Below are 20,655 nucleotides of genomic sequence, written 5' to 3'. Positions count from 1 at the left end.
AATCTCGCCCCTTCGCCCTCCCCCCTCTTCATAGACCAGACAGATCCGACTGATGAAAAAACAGTCGAGATTTCCTGATTCTGAGCAGTGGATGACAGAAAGAAGAGGAGGGGGACCTGGGAAAAGTCTTTTTACATGCAGATAATGGCATATTTGTCTAATAAACCCAGTTACAACGTTTCTTAAAATCGCCTGGACTATTGATTTCTGCCAAAAAAAAAAAAAAAAAATTAACGACAGTGACTCTTTAAAAATGCCCCCACATCGCTGACGGTTCACAGATTTATGTGGAGGTGCACTGCCTCTATATAAATCCCATGTGCACATGTGGAGCACTATGGTCGACCGGTCACTTGGTAGAGGTTACTGTGTGACACCGCTACTGTGGTGGTTGGTTGGAGTGTAGCTCAGCCGGATGGTAGGTTGTTGTGACGCCAGTGCCAGTTGGGCACACAGGTATGGGGGTACACCTGCTTTTATTTTAGGAAGGCTGGCTATACCCTTTCCCTTGTAGTAGGTGACCCGCCGGGCTGTGAGGGGGTCTCTTTGGTACTTATCACGGTGGTCCGGAGTGGAGATGTGACCCACCCGGACTATTGGTACCACCACCCACAGAAAGCAGAGTAATAGACACAGTAGCAGATAATAGACTTCTGACTTGACTAGACACAATCTGCGTTTATAGCTTTTGGGGCAGAAGAGCTGTGCTGACTTGGTTGTATGCTGAGAAGTAGAGTGAGTTTAGAGCAGTAGTGAGATGTTTGTGCTCACAGTTCAGAGTAATAGAGAGGAGTTTGTGCTAAGAGTCCCAACCCAGGGTAGAAGTATGCTCTGTCAGAACTTTAGAAGAAGAACAAGTAGAATACTCAAAAATACTTGAAAGTAGACTACTTGTGCTTGTGTTTCGACCTTTGTTGTCACTGTACCACCTGTTGCCCTACAGTGTCAGGTGACCCATCCTCCTAGGATGACAATAGCCGCAGACCTTGTTACCTGAGTTGAGCAGAGTGGCCAAGATTACCTGGTTAAACCGGCGCCGTGACATAGAGTATGTAGGCTTGTAGCAACTTTGCTCTATCCAAATCAGTTCCTCTTGTTTCAGGATACTGTCCTGCACTTTTAGAGACGTTCAACGGCATGCGTTGGGGTGATCTCTGGATTGTCTTCTCCTCAGTGGTTTAGCAACACTCCCGACTAGACTACACTGGACAGGTGGGGGACCTGGCAAAGCCAGGGACCAGCTGAACTACAGCAGGGACCGTCTTGTCATGAATCCTTTCTCTACCAAGACTTGGATAAGACTCCCTAAGTGTGTGTGTGTTCTTCCTCTCCCCATGTGACAACTTCCTACAGGGTGTGTAATACCTCCTGTGAGTGGTGGAGAAGAAAGTGCGGAGAACAGAAATGAGAAAAGAGATAGGTGGAGAACAGAAAAGAGCTCTTATTGGTGCACAGATTACAAACAATAACCCCTTGTTCACTACAGCTGTGCAATATACAAGTGCATATACAAATAATAGCAACATCTAGTGGCAAAACTAAGGCATAACTTCATTACCACTTTACTTGATGTACAGGTTTTTGTGAAGGGTGTATAGACTAGCAACACCCATGGTAGGACACCACATACCAGTGCGCCCACTGAGGGAAACCTACATTAGAAAAATGTTGAATTCAGTGGACCTGGAATTCGCGCTCCCTGTTCCGCCTCCTCCCCACCCCCCTGGGGAAACAGGCCTAAGCTGGCCTGATGCAAAAATTTATTCTCAAAGCAGGCATTTGCGGAAAAAAAAAAATTTAGCATTAGCCCATTTTACATAAAAAATTACACTTTTTAGCTTGATAAATCCCCACCTATGTGATAAGAGTAGTGTTGGCCGTAGATTGCAGAGAGATTACCTGTCCTGGATCAGTGAGAATGAGCAAAGGAGATAGACAACTACAGAGACAAAGAGACAGCAAAGAGCAGAGATGAAGGAATCTCCTGAAATTATTTTCTGGTAGATTTGCTCATATGAAATTTGAAGGTTGATTCGGATTAGGCCAGGTGGTACAGACCATTAAAGGGGTTATCCAGCGCTACAAAAACATAGCCACTTTCTTCCATGGACAGCCCCACTTTTGTCTCCAGCTTGGGTGGGGTTTTGCTGCTCAGTTCCATTGAAGTGAATGGAGCTTAATTGCAAACCGCACCTGGACAAGAGTTGTGTTGTCTCTGAAAGAAAGTGTCCATGTTTTTGTAGCACTGGATAACCCCTTTAGGTATCTGTATTTCTAGCAAGTAAGGGCGCTCTTAGACGTAGTGGTAATGGAATGGAGGTTTGGTACATGTTAATTCTTGCATCTGACGCCTGGGGTTTCCAGGTGTCAGGTGTAGCATGCAGCCCAGGTTGTGGCCTTAATCATCAGGGAATCTACAAGTGTAGTGGCTCAACATTCCCTGATAACTGTGGCCAGCACCTGGGCTTCACACTGATTAAATCTAACACATACGTCATTAGCGCAGCGTATAAGAGCACCCTAAAGTATTTGTGAGTTCTGCCTCAATGCCATTTACTGCTGCACCATCTTCTCCGACACTAGTACCCGCCAGGCCGCCGACAATATCATCACTAGTCCATAGGGGTCACCCTCAACACCACTCCTCTCCTACACCATTCTTCCACACTACTAGGCTGCACAACTATGACGTTTCACATGACAACAGAAAATGGCTATGCTGCATCCTTAAAGGGAATCTGTCACTAGGTATATGCTGCCTTAAATGAAGAAGCATAAACTAATGACATAAATACTGAATATATTACTTACATTATTCTGTTTAGCCGTTCTCCATATGCAGGAGAATTGACTTTGTGCTGCACCACTCCCTCAGACCTCCAACTGCTGCACAGTATAGACAGACAAATGCCAATCTGTGGCTGGTAGGCAGAGGGAGCTGGTGCTCATGAATATCGAGGACTATTGAGAACACACACATAATGGATGAAGACAACAAATGTGTGGTGCTCATAGTCCTCGTTATTTAGGTGAATATCTCTGAATCAGCGAAGTGATACATCATTTTGTTCAGCTTCTCTGTCAGTAGTTTATACTACCCATAGATAGGACAGCATAAAGCTGAAGGCACATGATATGGAGGGGTGGAGGGGGGAGATGGGTGGCAAGGGGGAAGTGCCTGTTGGGAATACTAGGGGTGGGGAAGAAGTCGACTATGACTACTGGGGGAAATAAGAAATGGCTGTGATCAATTAGTGATAGAGAGGGACATGTAACGGCAGATTGTCTCTTTATAATTGAAAAAGAGGCTCTGAAACTAAAAAGACTGATGATGTGATCTAATTTTTGAATTTTTACTGGCATAATTTGGCATCAGCAGAAAGTATTTAATTATTTTTATATTTTGAAAGAAAAAAAATTAGCTAAAAGAAAGAGAAAGCTTTAATTATCTTAAAAGCCATTATCGCATTTTCTTACAGCAGTAAAGAATCAGATCTCAATTAAGCCTGGTACATATAGCAATGGATTTGTCAATGAAAATTATTCAGATATCAAAGGTAAAAAAAGGATCTCCAATAGGATTGGGTGATTAATCGTGATAAAAAAAAAAGAAAAAAGAAACCGAATATGGCCTTGGTTAATCAACATGATCTCCTGCAAAAAATTTTTCCACGCTTCTACCATGAAACCAGTGCCACCTGCTGGTCAAAAGGGGGAGGGACACAGAGACAGGAGCAGTGAGCAGGGAATCTCCTCATAATCCTTTGATTTACAGGGTTTCCCACCCAAGAGCAGAAAGCTTCTGCTTTTGAGTGGGCTGTTTGAAATGCCCATCCCCTGCAGGCAATATCACAGTGATATCCTGTGTAGAGGGCATGTAACAAGGCAGTTACTGTCCAGCTGTAATCTGGAGAGGGTTATGTTTGTTGGCATGGTAGATTAATTGCAGTATATTACAGGGGTTCTATACCTGTTCGCAAGCTGTCACCCTCCGAAGCCCCATCCCCTGTATCAGAGCTCCACCTGGCCTCCACCTTTTACTCCTGAGTGCCTCTACATAAAAGAACAGTGCCTGAGTGGTAAGCGAGTGTTCTAATTATAATTTAAAGCCAAAATAAAGCAGGAAGATGAGGTTGGGATTTTGGATGATTATACGTGGTCGAGAATTTATAATAGAAACAAAATTTTAATTAACAACAAAAAATTAACACTAAAGAGATACATTGAATACACTGTTTACCTGATAGACAAAGGATTGAATTATCTCCATATTACATGGAATTGCTCTGCTATACAGCAACACTGAAGGAAAATATGTTAATGCACTAAAGCTAGATTACATGTTCCGTTATCTTATACTATTTTAAGTAGTAGTTGACAGAGGGGATCGGACTGAGGGCGATCTTTCTAATGAGGCTTTTCCTCTTAGCTAAACTGCTCATATTGAGAGTTTGGCTGTATGGTAAGGGGCCAACAACAGTGGAATGGAAGAACCTGGTGAATACCCATTTATGAACATGAGCTTTCTGTACTGGGTGGGAGCGCGAGTGAAGGAGGGGCATGGTCTGCATAGCGGGGTCTACAGCTCTGTACTCTCTGTACTCACCTTCCAAATAATAGCAGATCCCCTTCAGGCTGGGGCTTGCATCAGAGGACAGGACTGTGGAGGTAATCTCTCCATAGCTGTAACTTCTCTCTCCCCAGACAGAGAGTGCTGCATGTATGTTCTCACATCTGCCCTGCTCATTCCTTCATGCTCCCTGCAGTCTCTTTCCGCCCTTGTGTTTCCCATCCTTTCCATTACTGTACAGTAACTTATAATATCACATATTCTGCTGTTTCTGAATGTGTGTTTCATTTGTATACCATCCGGTACATTCCCTTTAAGTGTTGCATATGAATAGAATGGCGCTGTTGTAGGGAAGGCGGTGCCGCTGTCCTTTTTTTGAATCACGGCCCAGTTACTGCGTACAGCACTGGTCTATTACTGAAGCACTGGAGGCGGGCCAGCCCACCCACAGTGGGGGGAAATCCCCTCCCCTTGTGACACGGCTCTATTGACTTTAATGTAGCCATGTCACAGAGGGGTGGTGCTTCATCCCCAGCTGGTGCCCATACATTGTTGGTACATTCGCTTTAAGTAACTTATTGCAGTTTTTTATTAACATTTTTGTATTTTTGTATTTTTCATCCCTGAAAGAGATGTGTGAACATAAGAACTCCGGAGGTATGCTGGCAATTTCAGAAACCTATTGCATTTTTCTGTTCAAATTTTTGTATATTTTCTTTGCACGACCCTTCAAAGGATGAACTATACAAAAATTAGACTGAAAAAAATGCTATAGGTTTCTGCATACTGTAAAATCTACAGCTAATTACTAAATCCTATTTTTGCACTGCATAGGGGAATTATTATTATTATTTAGATTTCTGCATGGTTTTTTTTTTGGGGGGGGGGGATTTTTTTTTTTATTTTTTTTTGCATTCTCTGTTTTTTGTTTTCTTTTATTTTCCAGCTGTTCTGCCATAGTTTTATATTGTAAAATAATATATCCAAACAAAAAACACATGAAAATTCCAGTAAGAAACAATTAATATATTTTATCTAAAAAAAACTTTATGAACCAGTGCTACTCTAACAAAGCCATCAGCCATGGTTCCAAATGCTGAATGCCTGCCGTATACATTTTCCAGTTTTTTTTTTATTTCTTTAAACCCGATGAACTATCCAGCACTGTGCTGCTTGTTGCTAAGAGCAAGTCTTTTTTGTCTCAGCTGTTTGCTATACAGCAATTTCAGGAAAGTGATAGTAGAGAGAATGTTTAAGCTAATTTTCTATCCGTAGATTGATGCATCAGGGGTGAACCTGTCACTTTAAGACCCTGGCCTTGTAGGGCAAGTAAAATGGAGGTCATAGAGAAAAGCAGGCTGAGCAGAGCGCCCATAGGGTATCCTAAGCTCTCCGGGGTGCTACACTAGGAAAGGAGGTTAATAGGAGGTTGAAAGCTCGTGATACATCATGATATTATGTCTCATGTGACAAGCTCTCTGCTGTCTGATGTTCAGTATAAGGTGAACGTCTCAATTTAAAGGAAATAAAAATGATCCCTTTAAAGGATGTCTGTCATTTCATATAACTCTACTAAGAAGCGACCCTATTTCTGGCCATTATATATCTAATATAACACTGTTCTTCCATCTTTATTTGTAATTTTTGGTTGTCCCTGAGCTACTGAGTGGAGCCTAGTCTCTATCATATACCCCAGTCACATACAACAAGGGGTTCCTGCCCCCCTGCATTTCTATAGCACACCCTAACAAGTAGCAGCAGGATGGAAGATATTATAAAGAAATTCAAGCTGGGGCTCCGGCAATGGGGTGAGATCTAATAGTCACTGTAAGTTCTCATAGTCTATTTGTAGTCTTTTTATTTAGGGGGAGGACAAGAGCCTGACAAGTGAAGAGATAATCATTCATAGATTTTTTTATTTTATTTGCGTATACTACTAAATGATGCAAACTTCATTGAAGCAATATCAACAAAGATATACAGTGGTACCTTGGTTTAACTTGGATTGAGAGAAGAGCTTACAGTTTTTCAAAATTGTAACTTGGTATAAAAGCATTGTTTTGGTTTAAGAGCTCCCTGTACTGGGTGGGAGGGGGAGTGGGGAAGGGGCATGGTCTGCATAGCTGGGTCTACAGCACTGTACTCTGACCCAGGAAGTCTCCCTCACCTTACAAATCATAGCAGATCCACTTCAGGCTGGGGCTTACATCAGGGGACAGGACTGTGGAGGTAATCTCTTCCCACCTGTAACCCCTCTCTCACCGGTCAGCGAGTGCTGCTATACTGTGCCCACATCTGCCCGGGTCTTTGCTTCATGCTTGCTGCATTCTCTGCCATTCCTTGTGTTTCCCATCCTCTCCATTCCTGCTATAAGGTGCCTGCACTTACACTCAGCTATACACATTGCTGCTATAATGTGCCTGCACTTACACTCAGCGTTACACACTGCTGCTATAATGTGCCTACACTTACACTCAGCTATACACACTGATGCTATAATGTGCCTACACTCACACTCAGCTATAAACACTCCAGCTATAATGTGCCTGCACTCACTCTCAGCTATGCACACTGCTGATATAATGTGCCTGCACTTCCCCATTGCCATCATATGACCACACCGACCTCTGACAGCAGCCCTGCTTCTCTATTCTAGCCTGTTGTACTATGTTACTGCGTTATGGGGATCTGCAGTTCCATCCTGTATCTACAAACTGCTGCTGTGTTATCAGGTTTATGCCCTTATTATACATTATACACCACATGCTGATTGCTATACTGTACAGTAACTTATAATATCACATATTCAGCTGTTTCTAAATGTTTGTTTCATTTGTTTTACATGTTATTCAGAATAAAAAAAAATATATATTTTTGGGGTGGGGAACCAATTTTTTGCATTTCAATGATTCCTTATGAAAAAATGTGCTTTGGTTTAAAAGTGATTTGGATTACAACCACGGTCCCGGAACGAATTATTTTCATAATCCAAGACATCAATGTATATCAATCTGCTCAGCTCTTCCTGCACTATAACATGACGCTGGTCGATTATACAGCACTTTCATGATGCCAGGTTCCCTTTAAATTCTATAATATGACCCATCTCATTATGGGTCCTTAACCACTGGTTGCTATGATGTTAGTGTGAACAGGGACTTATACATTACTGTATCTTTCATCATTGATTAGGAAATCCATGTTTCTTAACGTCACTTACATTAGTATTTTCACCTTATTAGTTTTTTTTTTCTAGAAGACAAAGAATCATCGGTGTCATTTCAATTTGCATACAACGTATCACTTCATTAACTATCGATATTAATGTGTAAATTAACATTTTACAAGACCGGGGCAGGGATGAATGACTGAGATCCCCTAAGCGTAAGACATACATATTAAAACATTGTATATACAGTATTTCCGTATAGACCCTTCCCATTTAATATGCAGCCCGCGTTGTGCAATAAAGCAGAGGCGGTTTTCAATTATTTTAATGAGTTATGTTTCTGTATCTTATTAGATTAACTTTATGTATAGTCGGCGTTCCAACGAGTGAAATGAGCGTTTGTCTCTTTTTGGATAATTAAAATGGTGTCTGTGTGGTTTTTATGGGATGCTTGTTTGTTTTTTCCTCCCTCACAAACATTGAAATCTATATTGATCATCAGGGGGGGCTGTGAATAGGACCCCATAAATCTTACAGTAAATTCCTGTTCTAAGGTTCATTAACATTAACAGTTGTAGAAAACCCCTTTAAGGAGACAGTGATCTTTAAAGGGGTTGTCCTGCAACAATCTTTTTCTTTCAAATCAACTGATATCAAAAAGTTATATAGATTTGTAATTTACTTCTATTAAAAAAATCTCAAGTCTTCCCATACTTATTAGCTGCTGTATGTCACGCAGGAAATGTTATTTTATTTTGAGTCTGACACAGAGCTCTTTGCTGACATCTCTGGCCAAGACAAGAACTGTGTCTCCTTTTTATATGAATCCCCATACAAAACCTCACCAGCTCTAGACAGTTCCTGTCTCGGCCAGAGATGTCAGCAGAGAGCACTGTGTCAGACTGAAAGTAAAATAGCATTTCCTGCATGACATACAGCAGCTAATAAGTATGGGAAGACTTGAGATTTTTTAATAGACGTAAATTACAAATCTATATAACTTTTTGATATCAGTTGATTTGAAAGAAAAAGATTTTCACTGGACAACCCCTTCAATCCTTGCATTTTGAGTTATAATTATTTTAATACACTCTTTATTAGTGTTATTTTGGGCTATACAGTATATTATTCATTCAAATATAAACCTGCATTCAGACATTTTATAATGTGGCCCCTAATGGAGGGGGCCTGCATAGTTTTACCATTATATATAACCTGATGCTGCACAGCATTCTGATATATTAGCACATCGCCACCTGGTGGGCAAAGAAGGAAATGCAGAGCAAAGTTCTTATGCATTCATTAGCATTTTGCTAATCCATGTGATTTTATTTGTATAATGAATAAATAGTATATGCAAAGTGTTAGGAATTCAGTGCTGGTTAATAATAAGCTCTGCAGGTGTAGTACTAAATTTGTTGACGTAGCAGAGCTCACACAGTGAGTCCATAAGACTGGAGATGAATGTATACAGCTACTTTATCTCAGAGCTATCTTAGTGCAAAAAAAAAAAAAAAAAGTAAAACACAACATCTGTTCAGTTCTGGAACATCTGTATGTTAAGGTCTCCTGACAGCTGTGGTATCTGTTATATTAGCTTATAGATTTATCGCAGCAAAGCATTCAGCAAGTGGATTGTTTTTCTTAGAGTAATTGCGTTAACAGAGATGGATTATGTGGCAGCCATTGCTATGTCACATAGTATATAGTAAAGGGAATATTTAAAAAAAAAAAAAAAGGATTTGGTTATCTAGTTGGTAAAATATTAAAAATTGCCTTCATTCATTCATATTATACAAGGCTAATAGGTTAAACGTGATCATTGCTTTACCAAACTTAATTTTGGTATGGGCCCACAGACTAAAGCAAGGCCAGACTAGCCGATATGTCAATTTAATTTGTTCCTGCAAACTGATCTTCCTGTGTTTTCCTTCCTATCTACAGCCTATGTGAGCTGCCCTCCTTGTATCCTCTCCCACCTCTCCACACTCTGCTAGTTATAACTCCTTCCTGTCTCTGACGCTTTTTGCAGGGCTTGTCTGTGGATTTTTCTTATCTCTGAGAGTTAGCCAGATGAATGACTCACACATACACTATCACTTACACAATAGTAGACTACAAATTTTTTTTAGAAACTATACTTTCGCAGATTAGCGATGAATAATAAAACTAAAAACTTAGGGAGACCTGCCAAAGATAACACTGCCAACAGCAGATCGCGCTATATAGGCTTATCGCAACGAGCTTAGTTGCGACTATCAATCCGGTCTTGGGGTTACTTCACCTCCAAGTACTGGACTAGAGAAATGACAGCATCAAAGCTGTACGCCGTGCTAATGTGAGCTCTTATGATAGTAAAGCCTAATTTTAAAGCAACACAGTATTGTTCTCAGCGGCGTGTTCTGCATAAAAGAGATACATGACATACGTGGTTCTGCAGTAGATGGACATTTGCCTGTAATGACTGCTTGGTTCAGTGGTGAATTATGCCGATCACGTCTGACCTGGCATGAGTCTGTGCAATTGCAGCAGACTAGGCAAATGGTCTAGGTACTGATAGTAGGCGGTGCTGCTTTGCTGCTACATAATGTATGATCAGCGAGTCAGAGGAGTACAGCCAGGGCCGCCATCAGGAATTTCGGGGCCCCATACAACCAAAGTGTCTGGGCCCCCCACATTAATAAAAAAAAAAAAATAGTGTGTTCGCCCCACGCCTTGCTGGGAGGTATAATTTGGTTCAGATCAATTCTAGAGAACTAGCTCATATACCCCATTTTCCCCAGTGGCTTAAAATGTAACCTCTGTTATACAGTTATAAAATTGTAGAAACTAAATGTGAACAAGGTGCAATGTAAATGTCACCATACAGACACTTACTTGTATAGCTGCCTCTTGTGCTCTGTATGCAGTGCATTATATTCACCCCTGCAACGTACAAGTTATAGCGTGTCTACAAGCCCAGCGGGGCTCATTATGATGGAGACTAAAACTTATACAAGAGTGGGGTAGGGGTTCCCCTGTATTCAGAATGCTGTTGAGTACTAGGCAATGCCCCGTTTGGGGTAATTGAATTTCGAGGGTCTGGGGGGGCTGTTTGATTTGTATGTGTTCACCAATATCCCCCCCCCCCCCCCCCCCCCCCGGGTATGCTCACTAACATAGAATATGTTGATAAGGCTAATATAATGAGGCTGTTCCATGTTAGTGAGCATATATAAATCACCCCCCCCCCAGGCAGACTAGTTTAGCTCACCCAAGCCAGTGATAGCGAATACATGGCGGTGAGAACGCTTTCTAGGAGATCCTGTTTGTGCAGCAGAGGTGTCTTTATCATGCTCTGCATAGACCCTCGAAATTCAATAACCCCAGACGGGGCATTGCCTAGCACTCAACAGCATTCTGAATACAGGGGAACCCTTACCCCACTCTTGTATAAGTTTTAGTCTCCATCATAATGAGCCCCGCTGGGCTTGTAGACACGCTATAAATTGTACGTTGCAAGGGTGAATATAATGCACTGCATACAGAGCACAAGAGACAGCTATACAAGTAAGTGTCTATTTGAATTGCACCTTGTTCACATTTAGGTTCTACAATTTTATAACTGTATAACAGAGGTTATATTTTAAGCCACTGGGGAAAATGGGGTATATGAGCCAGTTCTCTAGAATTGATCTCACACACAGACACCAGCACACATGTATACAGACACCAGCACACATGTATACAGACACCAGCACACATGTATACAGACATACAGACACCAGCACACATGTATACAGACACCAGCACACATGTATACACACATACAGACACCAGCACACATGTATACAGACACCAGCACACCAGGGCACGATGAAGTTTGAACTTCTGCAACCTGGAGAAATCACCTAATATCACCTGCAGTCCTATGTAACACCACATAACACAGTGGTATCTCTGAGTACAGATAATGTAGTAGATTTCACCTGCAGTCCTATGTACCAGCACAGATAACACAGTGATATCTCTGAGTATAGATCATGTAGTAGATGTCACCTGCAGTCCTATGTAACAGCACAGATAACACAGTGATATCCCTCTGAGTACAGATAATGTAGTAGTCACCTGCAGTCCTATGTAACAGCACAGATAACACAGTGATATCTCTGAGTACAGATAATGTAGATGTCACCTGCAGTCCTATGTAACACCACAGATAACACAGTGATATCTCTGAGTACAGATAATGTAGTAGTTGTCACCTGCAGTCCTATGTAACACCACAGATAACACAGCGATATCTCTGAGTACAGATAATGTAGTAGTCACCTGCAGTCCTATGTAACACAACAGATAACACAGTGATATCTCTGAGTACAGATAATGTAGATGTCACCTGCAGTCCTATGTAACAGCACAGATAGCACAGTGATATCTCTGAGTACAGATAATGTAGATGTCACCTGCAGTCCTATGTAACACCACAGATAACACAGTGATATCTCTGAGTACAGATAATATAGTAGCTGTCACCCCTACTAAATGATGTTCTACAAAATAAGAAAAGTGTCATACAGGGACTCACAGGTGACGTCTTCTTTGATCTGAGGCGTCACTTTCCCTTTTCCTCTCCATCCGGCCCAGTCCTCCAGGATGATTCCTTCCAGATACGTTTCATCCCCTTAGAACCTGCGAGACAAACAATTTAGGCTCTGCACATTTCTAGCAGCTTCCTTTCCTTTCTCCCCCCTGTAGGCTCCCATAGTAACTGCGCTGTGTGGGATGCCCCCTGTATGTAGGATCCCCTGCTGTGCTCCCATGAGCTAATAATGCCCCTAGAGGTGGCCCCCATGAACTAATAATGCCCCCAGAGGTACCCCCATGAGCTAATAATGCCCCCATGAACTAATTATGCCCCCAGAGGTGGCCCCCATGAACTAATAATGCCCCCAGAGGTACCCCCATACACAAATAATGCCCCCAGAGATGCCCCCATGAGCTAATAATGCCGCCAGAGGTGCCCACATATACTAATAATGCCCCCAGAGGTGCCCCCATGAGCTAATAATGCCCCCAGATGTGCCCCCATATACTAATAATGCCCCCAGAGGTGCCCCCATATACTAATAATGCCCCCAGAGGTGCCCCCATGAGCTAATAATGCCCCCAGAGGTGCCCCCATATACTAATAATGCCCCCAGAGGTGCCCCCATATACTAATAATGCCCCCAGAGGTGCCCCCATGAACTAATAATGCCCCCAGAGGTACCCCCATACACAAATAATGCCCCCAGAGATGCCCCCATGAGCTAATAATGCCCCCAGAGGTGCCCCCATATACTAATAATGCCCCCAGAGGTGCCCCCATGAGCTAATAATGCCGCCAGAGGTGCCCACATATACTAATAATGCCCCCAGAGGTGCCCCCATGAGCTAATAATTCCCCCAGAGGTGCCCCCATATACTAATAATGCCCCCAGAGGTGCCCCCATATACTAATAATGCCCCCAGAGGTGCCCCCATGAACTAATAATGCCCCCAGAGGTACCCCCATACACAAATAATGCCCCCAGAGATGCCCCCATGAGCTAATAATGCCCCCAGAGGTACCCCCATACACAAATAATGCCCCCAGAGATGCCCCCATGAGCTAATAATGCCGCCAGAGGTGCCCACATATACTAATAATGCCCCCAGAGGTGCCCCCATGAGCTAATAATGCCCCCAGATGTGCCCCCATATACTAATAATGCCCCCAGAGGTGCCCCCATATACTAATAATGCCCCCAGAGGTGCCCCCATGAGCTAATAATGCCCCCAGAGGTGCCCCCATATACTAATAATGCCCCCAGAGGTGCCCCCATATACTAATAATGCCCCCAGAGGTACCCCCATACACAAATAATGCCCCCAGAGATGCCCCCATGAGCTAATAATGCCCCCAGAGGTGCCCCCATATACTAATAATGCCCCCAGAGGTGCCCCCATGAGCTAATAATGCCCCCAGAGGTGCCCCCATGAACTAATAATGCCCCCAGAGGTGCCCCCATGAACTAATAATGCCCCCAGAGGTGCCCCCATGAACTAATAATGCCCCCAGAGGTGCCCCCATATACTAATAATGCCCCCAGAGGTGCCCCCATACACTAATAATTCCCCCAGAGGTGCCCCCATACACTAATAATGCCCCCAGAGGTGCCCCCATATACTAATAATGCCCCAAGAGGTGCCCCCATGAGCTAATAATGCCCCCAGAGGTGCCCCCCATGAGCTAATAATGCCCCCAGAGGTGGCCCTCATGAACTAATAATGCCCCTAAAGGTGCCCCCATATACTAATAATGCCCCCAGAGGTGCCCCCATACACTAATAATGCCCCCAGAGGTTCCCCCTATACACTAATAATGCCCCCAGAGGTGCCCCCATATACTAATAATGCCCCCAGAGGTGCCCCCATGAGCTAATAATGCCCCCAGAGGTGGCCCTCATGAACTAATAATGCCCCCAGAGGTGCCCCCATATACTAATAATGCCCCCAGAGGTGCCCCCATATACTAATAATGCCCCCAGAGGTGCCCCCCATGAGCTAATAATGCCCCCAGAGGTGCCCCCATGAGCTAATAATGCCCCCAGAGGTGCCCCCTAAAAAAACAAACATCCTACTCACCTAATCGGCGCTGTGTGGCTGCAGGCAGCAGCTCTCCTCCTCTTCGGGCTCCATCTTGCGAGCCGCAGGGACGGGACTTCCGGCAGGCGTGATGACGTCACATGATCACGCCTGCCGGAGAGGTCACAGCCCGGCCTCCCATAGGCTGCTGGTATGAAGTGCCGGCAGCCTATGGGAGAGAATACAGGAGGAGGACGCTGACAGGTCCTGCTCCTGTATTCTGATCGCTTTAATGTTCTGCCCGCTCACTGTGCTCACTGTGCGGGCGGAACATCAAAGCGATCAGTGCATGCTCAAAAACAGGTGGCAAGGGGGGCCGTGCGGGCCCCCTAGCGTAGCGGATGGGGGGCGGCGGCCGGCGGGCCCCCCCCATGTCTCTTAGGGTCCAGGCCCCATACGGCAGTACCACTTGTCCTGCCCTATCGGCGGCCCTGAGTACAGCATGCAACTAGATGAAAATTGCCATGTCTAATTCCTAAGGAATTAATTTAGGAATTAGGCATGGCAATATAGATTATATACGTTATATAGATAGATTTATATATGTTATATAGATTTGTAATTTATTCTATTAATAATCTCAAGTCTTCCAGTACTTATCAGCTGCTGTATGTCATGCAGGAAATGTTCTTTTTTCAGTCTGACACAGTGCTCTCTGCTGACATCTCTGGCCGAGACAGGAACTGTCCAGAGCTGAAGAGGTTTTCTATGGGGAATTAATAGAAAACGGAGACAGGGTTCCTGTCTCGGCCAGAGATGTCAGCAGAGAGCACTGTGTCAGACTGAAAATAAACCAACATTTCCTTCATGACATACAGCAGCTAATAAATATGGGATTTTTTTAATAGAAGTGAATTACAAATCTATATAACTTTCTGACACCAGTTGATTTGAAAGAAAAAGATGTTCGCTGGACAACCCCTTTATGGCCACAATTGGCCCGGTCCTGAAGGGGTTTAATACATTTTTTTTTTAATATTTATCATTTGCAATGGAATAACCCATCCTGATTTATGTGACTGATGGAGAATAGACATCCTCCGGAATGACACACCATGTAAAGAAAATGTTATCTTTTTAAATGTCATATATGATGCATTAGCGGTATGTTCCCTCTTCCTCAATGCAAAGAGCGGTACATTGACAATCCTTCTGCGAGTCATCCTTCCTTCTATTGTCTGCGCATATAGCACTCATATTTTATTCCGCCAGTGACATATTCGAGCTGAATGCAATTGACAAGCCTGGTAACTCACCACTTAGAATATTAACATATATTTTATGATGGAAAACTCAGCTCATCCATATTCATAGAGAAAGTCTACTTGTTTTCTCACCTACGATTCATTTCTAGTTATTTATGATGGTAATGAATGACAGGGCCGCGCCAGCTGCCAGACGAGCGCTGAAAAACCTTTAAATGTGAAACACCAATGTGATCGGTCTACAAAAGGAGACGTTTGAAAGCAAAATCGGGAAAGGCTGACTTATAGCATGGAGGTTAGACAGGTGCATGATGGTACTATGGAAGGATGCGGTGAGAAGAGCGCCCCCTAACTACCTGCGTAAACAGCATCAAATCTGCTTCCTAATCCAATAGGAAGGTTTAAATGAGTTATGGCCATAGATTTCCATCATGCGAGCAGGCGTAAACCATGATAAATGAGGCGCGGGAGGAGGCCACTCCTCCTCCTCGCCTTGCCACACCCCCTGCCCACCCATTGGGCGAGCGGGATATACGGCAGGAGTACGTCAGGGAGAAGGGACGAATCTGCGCTTTCTCCCTGGCACATGCCCTGGCATTAAAAGGGTTGTTGACTAAGGCATAAAAAGTGTTTAAATACACAATAAATTTGCCGTACAACATACGCTTTATTTTATGGTGCAGTTTGTGTCAGAATCCGCTCTTATTTTGCTAAGAAAATGGGAACAGATGAGCGCAGCTCTAGGGAGTAAATGGAATCACAGGAAATACAATGCTAAATCTGAGCAGGAAAAAGAAACAATGGGGGAGATTTATCAAACATGGTGTAAAGTGAAACTGGCCCAGTTGCCCCTGGCAACCAATCAGATTCCACCTTTCATTCCTCACAGATTCATTGGAAAATGAAAGGTGGAATCTGATTGGTTGCTAGGGGCAACTGAGACAGTTTCACTTTACACCATGTTTGATAAATCTCCTGCTAGGTTTTTAGAAGATGTTCTGTTCACAGTAGAAAATAATGGACGTCTTTGTAGCTCTTGACATCCAATATGTCCACATTGCATGCGCTGTGTAAGTGAGACTGATACACACAGCATGTACAATGAGGACAACGTGGAGTCATCTTCTTCATCCATCGCCACACATTATCTCCTATTGTTTTCTAAACATTTTATAAAACAGAATTACATTTTAATTAAACCACAATATTTATATATACAAAAAAAAAAAACATTTCTTTCCATGTGAATAAAAATAATTTAGTAAATACAGTACTACACCAAGCATGAAGGGGTATTCCACTCATAACATAACCTTTCGTATTTTACAACCCATGGTGAGACTTACAACCCATGGTGAGACTATCTATTCCCATGGTGAGACTATCTATTCAGTCTCCTTCCCCTAGTTCTGAGCTGCTGCTTTCTGCTGAAGAAACAAAAATCTGTGGGTGAGCTTTTCTCTCCGTCTCCCCCTTCTCCCTTTCGAGACGGCTGATGTAAACGAGTCCCTATCTGCAACTTCGTAATACTGGGAGGGATAATCACAGTGAGTTCATCAGCAACTTGACCTCAGAATAACCCTCTCAGTATTACAAAAAAAAAAACTACAAAATTGCAGATAAAACCTGCTCTCAGAAGGGAGGGGGGAGGAGGGGGAGACGGAGAGAAAATGTCTTTTTTTTGTGTCTTTAGCAGAAATCAGCAGCTCAGAACTAGTGGAAGGAGACTGAATAGATAATAACAAGTATAGAAGGAATTGTTAGTCTCACCATGGGCAGCAACATATGAAAAGTTGTGTTAGAGTGGAATACCCCTTTAAAGAAGATGTTTGGGGAAAACTGTTGCCTACAGTCTCCCCCTGACATAAGACTAGAAACATATCAATCTTACCCCCCTCTCTTCACTACTGATCCCACCGGTCCCAGCTATATTCCTGTTCTGCCGATTCCCGTTCTGTTATCGGATGAGTGGGTACTGTGACTTTGTAATGATGGTTACGAGTAACTGCATCTCAGCTCCCATTGAATTGAATGGCAGCTAAGTTGCAGTAACCAGGTCCGGCCACTACACAGTTAGTGAGTTAGTGGAGATGATTGCTTACGGTCCCATTCACCGAGTGGGCACTGAACAGCTGATGGGCAGAGGTGTTGGGTCCTGGCACCCTGCCGACCAGTGACTAATAACTTTCCTGTGCTGCGCGCTGTGGAAACATAACAGCAGTGTAGAGTCTAATAACCCGTTGTCAGTTTCCCTTTAACTAGCGCCAAGAACAATTCCAGTTATAACGTATTGGAAAACTGATATTTAAACAATTTAGCTAATTCGCTAGTGATTTAGGCAAAGTCATTTTGAGGAAGGATCTATAGAACGGCGAATGCGAGAAGCAGTTTTATAATATGCAATGATGATAAGTTGTTTACAAGTTAATGAGAAAGCACAAAGTTATGAGGGGGAGAGCCGAACGTCGCTCCAGGAAACCGACTGCTATCCAATACAGTGAAAAATGGAATTTCTACAGTAAGCTAAAGAATGAAGCTGTTCTCTGATGATAATAATAATAATAATTATTATTATTATTATTATTATTATTATTACCGCTTTATAGGATTCTACAAATCATGTGGCTGCTGCATGCGAGTGAAGCCACGCCCACATGCGCTAGCCAATGGCCATGCAATGTTCTGGGTTTAATTGCAAAATCATAAAATAGTTGGCCAATTCAAAGGCGAATGTGGTCGCATGCAGCTGCCTCAAATACATCATCCATCTTATAATACAAACACTATCTAAAAAGTAAATAAAAAAACTAAGAGGATGGGTCTTCTTCACATAGCTAAAAATGAAGAATAGGGATGGTCCGAACCGAGTTCGGTTCGGGTTCGTACGAACCCGAACTCTAGGTAATGATTCCCGCTGTCTGCCCGCTCCGTGCAGTGGGCGGATCCAGCGGGAGGACCGCCTGGAAAACTGGGATACAGCCATAGCGGGAATCTGATGCCGAGCGTTCGGGTTCATACGAACCCGAACCTCGGAGGGTTCGGACCATCCCTAATAAAGAATGTAAAATAAAAGAAAAAAAAATAGCAAAATATGCTGCTTGCTGTAATTTCAAAAAGCAAAATCACTGGCTAAAGGGGTTATCCTGGATTAGAAAAACATGTCTGTTTTCTACCCGAACACCACCTCTGTACTCAGGTTGTATGTGGTATTACAACCCAGCTCCATTCACTTCAATGGAAGTGAGCTGCAGTACCACATACAACCAAGGGTGGCGCTGTCTCTGGAGGAAAGAAGCACTGTTTTTTTTTTTTTCATTCTGTTTAACCCCTTTTCAGAATGTTTGTCCCATCCTCTCATTTTGTTTTCAGTCCATTTTTTTTTTTTTTTTTATTACATCTATATATGCACAGCTATCCCAGTCAGAGTATGATTGTAGAAAAAAAAAAAAAAATCAGGATTAGGAATCAGGAAAAAAAATATGCAAACTAATGGTCCTTTTACACAGAGCGATAATTCGCCCAATCGCATGATTAACGATTTTGAATGACCGATTTTTTTTTATAACGATCAGCTTTAGATGGAACGATACATCGTATGGAAAAATCGTTATGCGATCGCTTAAGCCTATCTCACACATAGGTGAAATCGTTGAAAGAATGTTTACACTGAACGATCTGCGAATTTTTTGCGAACGACCAACGATAATTTGAGAACATGTTGAAAGATCAAAATGAACGATTTCTCGCTCGTCGTTTGATCGTTCGCTGCGTTTACACATACGATTATCGTTCAAATTTGATCGTTATAGTGCAAAAACGAACGATAAATCGTTCCGTGTAAAAGGACCATAACTCTTCTCTGGAAAGACGAATGTTTGCTTTCTGGTGGCACCTACTGCATGTACAGAAAGTTATCTACAGGTGAATGACTCTTCCTACTGGAGGAGATTCTAGCTTGGTCAATAATCTTCAGTCATGTTTTTCAGCTTTTTTTAAGCCATCGGCAACAACGGCCGCACTGTGTGCGGAGTGCAACATAGCCGATTCAGCATATACACATCATATACGCTCCGACCGGGATCCCGCACGGGGCTGCAAATAACTGACATGTCAGTTTTCTGCGGGCGCAATTCAATGAATTGCGGCCGTAGGAAACCCTGTCAGTTCACACAGTGAAGCCAGCGGGGGAAGTTCTGATGCGGGCGCACACTGATGTGACCGCATCAGAGCTCTGCGGCCGGACAGATCATCCGGCCGGTACTTAAGTACCGGCCGGGATGATGCGGGCAGACACCGGCCGTTCCGTGACCCGGCCAAGGTCACGGAACTGCCGGATGTTCACAGCGTGTGGACATAGCCTTAGGGTGCGTTCACACGTACAGGATCTGCAGCAGATTTGAAGCTGCAGATTCAAAGCAAATCAATTCTGGGCCATCAAATCTGCTGCAGATCCTGTACGTGTGAACGCACCCTAAAGAGGCATTCCGGAAAACAACAATAGTTTTTTTTAACTCAACTGGTGTCAGAACATTATAAAGATTTGTAAATTATCTTTATTAAAAAATCTCAAGTCTTCCACTACTTATCAGCTGCTGTATGTCCTGCAGAAACGGGTGTTTCCTTTCCAGTCTGACACAGTGCTCTCTGCTGCCCCCTCTGTCCATATAAGGAACTGGTTTTCTATGGGAAATTGCTACTGCTCTGGACAGTTCCTGTCATGGACAGAGGTGGCAGCAGAGAGCACTGTGTCAAACTGAAAAGAATACACCACTTCCTGCAGGACATACATCAGTTGATAAGTACTGGAAGACTTTAGATTCTTTCTCATGAATCATTGACATGCACAGATATAGGTGTCACGAGAAAGCAAGCTCTCTTCCTACATTTCTATGTATTTGTTCCACAATGGTGGCGGAGGCCCTAATCCTATTCTCCTATACTAGAGTATCAGTCCTCGCACCATCTCCAGCTGATACGTGACAACGTTTCAGTATTGTCTCCTGTAGGTTTCCAGCCCTGCCATTGATTTTATCCTGTGATCTCAATAGCCGTATATAATTACA

The 20,655-nt window shown here is 43.2% G+C and overlaps 1 protein-coding gene across 2 annotated transcripts in view; it reads right to left on the bottom strand.

Moving 5' to 3' along the window:
• LOC138765645 (5-hydroxytryptamine receptor 2A-like) overlaps positions 1–20,655 on the bottom strand; it is a 396,926-nt gene that overhangs the window by 224,908 nt on the left and 151,363 nt on the right. The window lies entirely within an intron of this gene.

The sequence above is a fragment of the Dendropsophus ebraccatus genome, chromosome 10 (assembly GCF_027789765.1).
Source record: "Dendropsophus ebraccatus isolate aDenEbr1 chromosome 10, aDenEbr1.pat, whole genome shotgun sequence".
Lineage (NCBI taxonomy): Eukaryota > Metazoa > Chordata > Amphibia > Anura > Hylidae > Dendropsophus > Dendropsophus ebraccatus.
Note: the sequence above shows the minus strand (reverse complement) of the source record. Positions and strands in the feature narration are given on the sequence as shown.